The sequence below is a fragment of the Austrofundulus limnaeus genome, unplaced genomic scaffold (genome assembly GCF_001266775.1).
Source record: "Austrofundulus limnaeus strain Quisiro unplaced genomic scaffold, Austrofundulus_limnaeus-1.0 Scaffold64, whole genome shotgun sequence".
Classification (NCBI taxonomy): domain Eukaryota; kingdom Metazoa; phylum Chordata; class Actinopteri; order Cyprinodontiformes; family Rivulidae; genus Austrofundulus; species Austrofundulus limnaeus.
In genome coordinates this window covers 900,392-905,743 of record NW_013952466.1, presented here as the reverse complement: position 1 = coordinate 905,743, position 5,352 = coordinate 900,392, and the positions used below count along the sequence as shown (strand labels likewise).

The window sequence follows — 5,352 nt, the reverse complement described above, 5'->3', positions numbered from 1 at the left end:
GTGTCAACCAGGAAGTGGGGAAATATGGCTTGCGTTCACACTGCAGGTCTTAGATTAGACTTTTTTGCTCAGATATTTCTTTCAGCGATGTGTCACGTTATTATTAAAACATGACCTCTTTCAAACTTCAGTTTGAACTATATCAATTGTTTGTTGTTGTTTGTTAGTTACACTAATTTTTTCTTTCTGTTCATTCATTTTCCTTTTACTTTATTTAACCAGATTTAAATGTGATGTTGGACGTCTGTATTTTTATATTCTGCAGAACAGGAACTCGCTGTTAAGCATGAAAAATGCTGAGCCAGTCCTGATTTATTTCAACATTTTCCTGTTTTAAAAATCAAATGAAATCAAAATCCCTTTGATATCTCCTTTGTAAGGGGGACCTGTGCACAAATAAACAAGACATCAAAAACAAACTGGAATGGACCACTCTGGAAGCTGGAGGGGGGCGGGGTTTTAAGCGCCTTGTTTGGATTTAAAGAAACAGCCTCAAAAGGAGTCGACAGATATCAGAAAAGGGGTGAAAGAGGGGCTTGTGGAGTTACAAGAGGAATTCATACCAAAGTGTTGCAGTTCCACTTTATTTAGACCAGGAGTGGGCAATCCTGGTCCTGGTGGGCCGCAGCCCTGCATGTTTTACTTGTTTTTCTACTCCAACACACCTGATTTGAATGAATATATGATTATCAGGCTTCTGCAGTACGGAGGACCAAAACTGACTTAATTAGAAATAAAAGCAGAATTATATAAATGAACTATTAAATAAATACACTTAAAGACACCAATTAGAGAACTTTATCTCCTGTTTTATATTTTAATGACTTTAATATTTATTTTTCCAGGTTAGTTTCAATGGTCTATACATTTTGACACCTAATTTAAAATTTACTGTTTTTTTTTTACATATGTATTAATTGTTTTTCCTTTACTTGTACATGCATTTGTGTGTCTTAAATGTTTATATTTAATTATGTTCACATATTTTCCAATAAGTCTTTTTATTTCAACGTGTTGCATGCTTGTGCTGCCTAAATTTAGCTTAAAGTTTAAAGTTTAGTTTAACACAAAGGCAAAGAGGATTACCTCTGCCTTTATTTAAAAAATATATATATATAAAATCATTAAATTTAAGCATTTAAAGAGACACAAATGCATGTGCAAAAAAGGAAAAACTATATAAAAATATATATTTAAAAAAACTGTAAAATTTAAATTATGTGTTAAAATATACACTCACCGGCCACTTTATTAGGTACACCACGCTAGTAACGGGTTGGACCCCCTTTTGCCTTCAGAACTGCCTCAATTCTTCGTGGCATAGATTCAACAAGGTGCTGGAAGCATTCCTCAGAGATTTTGGTCCATATTGACATGATGGCATCACACAGTTGCCGCAGATTTGTCGGCTGCACATCCATGATGCGAATCTCCCGTTCCACCACATCCCAAAGATGCTCTATTGGATTGAGATCTGGTGACTGTGGAGGCCWTTTGAGTACAGTGAACTCATTGTCATGTTCAAGAAACCAGTCTGAGATGATTCCAGCTTTATGACATGTCACATTATCCTGCTGAAAGTAGCCATCAGATGTTGGGTACATTGTGGTCATAAAGGGATGGACATGGTCAGCAACAATACTCAGGTAGGCTGTGGCGTTGCAACGATGCTCAATTGGTACCAAAGGGCCCAAAGAGTGCCAAGAAAAGATTCCCCACACCATGACACCACCACCACCAGCCTGAACCGTTGATACAAGGCAGGATGGATCCATGCTTTCATGTTGTTGACGCCAAATTCTGACCCTACCATCTGAATGTCGCAGCAGAAATCGAGACTCATCAGACCAGGCAACGTTTTTCCAATCTTCTCTTGTCCAATTTCGATGAGCTTGTGCAAATTGTAGCCTCAGTTTCCTGTTCTTAGCTGAAAGGAGTGGCACCCAGTGTGGTCTTCTGCTGCTGAAGCCCATCTGCCTCAAAGTTCGACGTACTGTGCGTTCAGAGATGCTCTTCTGCCTACCTCGGTTGTAACGGGTGGTTATTTGAGTCACTGTTGCCTTTCTATCAGCTCGAACCAGTCTGCCCATTCTCCTCTGACCTCTGGCATCAACAAGGCATTTCCGCCCACAGGACTGCCGCTCACTGGATGTTTTTTCTTTTTCGGACCATTCTCTGTAAACCCTAGAGATGGTTGTGCGTGAAAATCCCAGTAGATCAGCAGTTTCTGAAATACTCAGACCAGCCCTTCTGGCACCAACAACCATGCCACGTTCAAAGGCACTCAAATCACCTTTCTTCCCCATACTGATGCTCGGTTTGAACTGCAGGAGATTGTCTTGACCATGTCTACATGCCTAAATGCACTGAGTTGCCGCCATGTGATTGGCTGATTAGAAATTAAGTGTTAACGAGCAGTTGGACAGGTGTACCTAAYAAAGTGGCCGGTGAGTGTACAATTTATTGGAACTAAGTTGGAAAAATAAATATGAAGGTAAATTAAATTATAAAACTTGAGCTAAAGTTCTTTTTTAATTTATTTGGTGCATTTTAAACATATTTATTTATTTAGTGGTCCATTTATTTGTTTCTACTTTTAATTCTAATTATGTCAGTGTCGGTCCTCCATACAGCAGAACTTGGAAGAGATAGTTCAGAGACTGAATCAGGTGTGTTGGAGCAGGGAAACATGTAAAACATGCAGGACTGCGGCCCTCGAGGACCATGATTGCCCACCCCTGATTTAGACCTATGTAGGATTTAAATATGAAAAAGGATTTAAAAGCATGACATTTAAGATGGTTTTGACATGCGATAGGCGATATGCCTTCAAGAAATGTTAGGTCTTTAACTGTGTCATATGGCTGCAGCTTTTAAGTTTGAAACTATTCAGTTCGATGCTTGACACACTCCACTGTCCTTTTTCTTTTCAGACCAAAAGAAGAAAATATTTCTACTTATTCAAACCCCCAGTGAGTGTTTTTTCTCCTCCCATGCACAAATCCTTGAAGTTGATTTAATAGACAAACACTTGTTATGGAAGTCCTCTGCATTTACAGTAAGCCTTGTGCCAAATCCACCCTGCAGGAAAAATGTTGCCGTCTAAGCTTTCGCAAAATCCAGAAAAGCACAACAGAAATCAGGACGTGGTCCGGCAGGTAGAGCCTCGGCGTGGAAGCACAAAGCAGCGGTCGATCTCGCTCATGCCCTTGCTGTTGTGGAAGGGATGAAACGAGGCCGCCTTCGAGCTGGGTGAGGTCACTTTTTTTCCCTCTTCTCTTCTCCTCTCCTCCATTAATCATGTCTGTGCACATTAAAATGAGCTTAACCATTTATCCTGAGCAGTGCTCTACTTCCACTCAAGGACACCTTGCAAGCAGGTTTTCCCTCTGCGGATCTCCTCCTCCTCCTCTGCATCCAGCTAATGGACACCTTTCAGTCGGGATTCAGCTGAAAACTTTGCAGATGGAGCTTCATCCTTCTTTGTCAAGGCTGTCACTCATGTCTGCGTAGCATCATAGCAGTCGACGTTTATGCAAATCCTTTTGTCTTATTAAGAAGAAGAAAAAAAAACGTGGCTAAGAACTCATCCCTTGAGATTACCGACTACTAAACTACATAAAGTAATGATGGATAATGTAATATGTATGCTTATCAAAAACAGGATGATGAAGGGAAGGAGTGATGGRATGGAAGAGGAGAAGCCTCACAGGGAGGGGAAGAGGGAAGAAGAAGGAGGTAGAAAAGAAGTAACAAAGAGAGAGACTGAAAAAGAGAAAATGAGCTTGGTTCCCTTTGTGGCACAGTGCTTAACCACTTAATCATAGCCCGGTCTATAAATAGGCCTTCACAGACATGGAATATTGGGAGATTAATGGAAGAGAATAGCATGCCATAACGCTCGAAAGCTTTAACACTTCTGGTGCTCTTCAGTTTCGCAGATTTCATTTCATTTCACCACCACTGGCAGATTCTGCCTCTTCAGTTTTTTTTTATCATGAAAGGTAGAGAGGAAAAAAAAAACTTAGCAGATTGCACCCACTTTTCTACTCCGTCTCTTTATATTGTTGCTTTCTTCCACACAGAACCTGCTCGAAGACGGGCGCACACACTCAAAGCTAAATGGCACCAAAATGCAGAACAGTTGATGCAATGCAAACACTGGCAGACTACCCAAAGTACACAGGCTTCTCCAGAAATCAGGAGAGTGGGAAAGTTCTCCTTGCTTATTTGAAATTCTGTGCAGTGCGCCGCAAAGTTTTCTGCTATCGCCATCTCCTGTGGAAATGTTGACGGCGTCGAGGTAGCGGGAATCATCCTGTGCCTCCCAGCGCTTCGTGCTGTTTGTTTGCACTCACTGTGTGTGAGTTCGTTCTGGGTTTGCAGAATTGCTTTTTGAGGAAGCTACTGTGAAAGTGTTATTTAAACCAAAAAAAAGAAGAAGAAGAATGAGAGGCCATAGCTGCACCAAGCCTGCACCTAAAGCAAACAATTTTGTGCTGTAAGTGGAAAAAATACTGTCCGAAGATGAAACAACACAACCAATTACCTGTTCTGCCAGTGCTCAATAAGGTTGGCAGTGCTATAAAATTCTAATTTACTGACCTTTTTTCTTGTTTCCATGTTTCTGTCAAACAGCAACATTTCCTTGATCTGCATGTTACGGTCCCGGGGTCTAGGAAACCCAGGACGCACAACATATAATGTCCAGAGACAAAGGTGTTTGTAAAAAGAGCTCAAGATTTATTGTACGGACAAAACAGAGGAAGCCCCACTTCAAAAACAAAASAAAAACAGGGAGGAAACCCGAACCAGCCAGCAGTTGACCGTCAGATCCGGGCAACCTCCCCTTGCCCTCTGGTTCAGGGTCTCACCCTACAACCAAAAAACCGGAAAAAGAGGGGCTGGCAACTCTCAGGCCAAAACCAGGTATCTGCAAGGAGGAAAAAGTGGAGCGGCGGCGAGGCTGGAGCGCAGGACCAACAAGCAAACTTCTCCCCTCAGGCCGCACGCTCAGCTGTCAGGTGGAGCTCATTTCCTTTTATTATCCTCCCAGCCAATCAGCTGAAAGGAGAGGACATCAGACAATTAGACAGGTAAAAATGACACAGGGACATGTCACACTGCACATCCAATCAGTTCTGACAATCTGTTGGAATCACATATATCTGCATCTCCCACACACACACACACACACAAAAAAAAAAATAATAATTTTATGTTCGGCTGTAAACATTGTTTAACGAACGGAAGAAACTTGTAGAGAAAAATGCCATCTGCCTTTTTACCTCCGCCAACGGAGAGGTAATGTTTTCGGTTGGGTCTGTCTGTCTGTCTGTCTGTCTGTCTGTC

At 41.6% G+C, this 5,352-nt stretch overlaps 1 long non-coding RNA gene across 1 annotated transcript; it reads left to right on the top strand.

Annotated features, from left to right (window-relative positions):
- Positions 1-4,454: 4,454 nt before the first annotated feature.
- Positions 4,455-5,096, top strand: LOC106518601 (uncharacterized). The gene is made up of 2 exons (XR_001310338.1): positions 4,455-4,501; positions 4,639-5,096. It is a non-coding gene; the product is annotated as an uncharacterized LOC106518601 (long non-coding RNA).
- Positions 5,097-5,352: the final 256 nt, after the last annotated feature.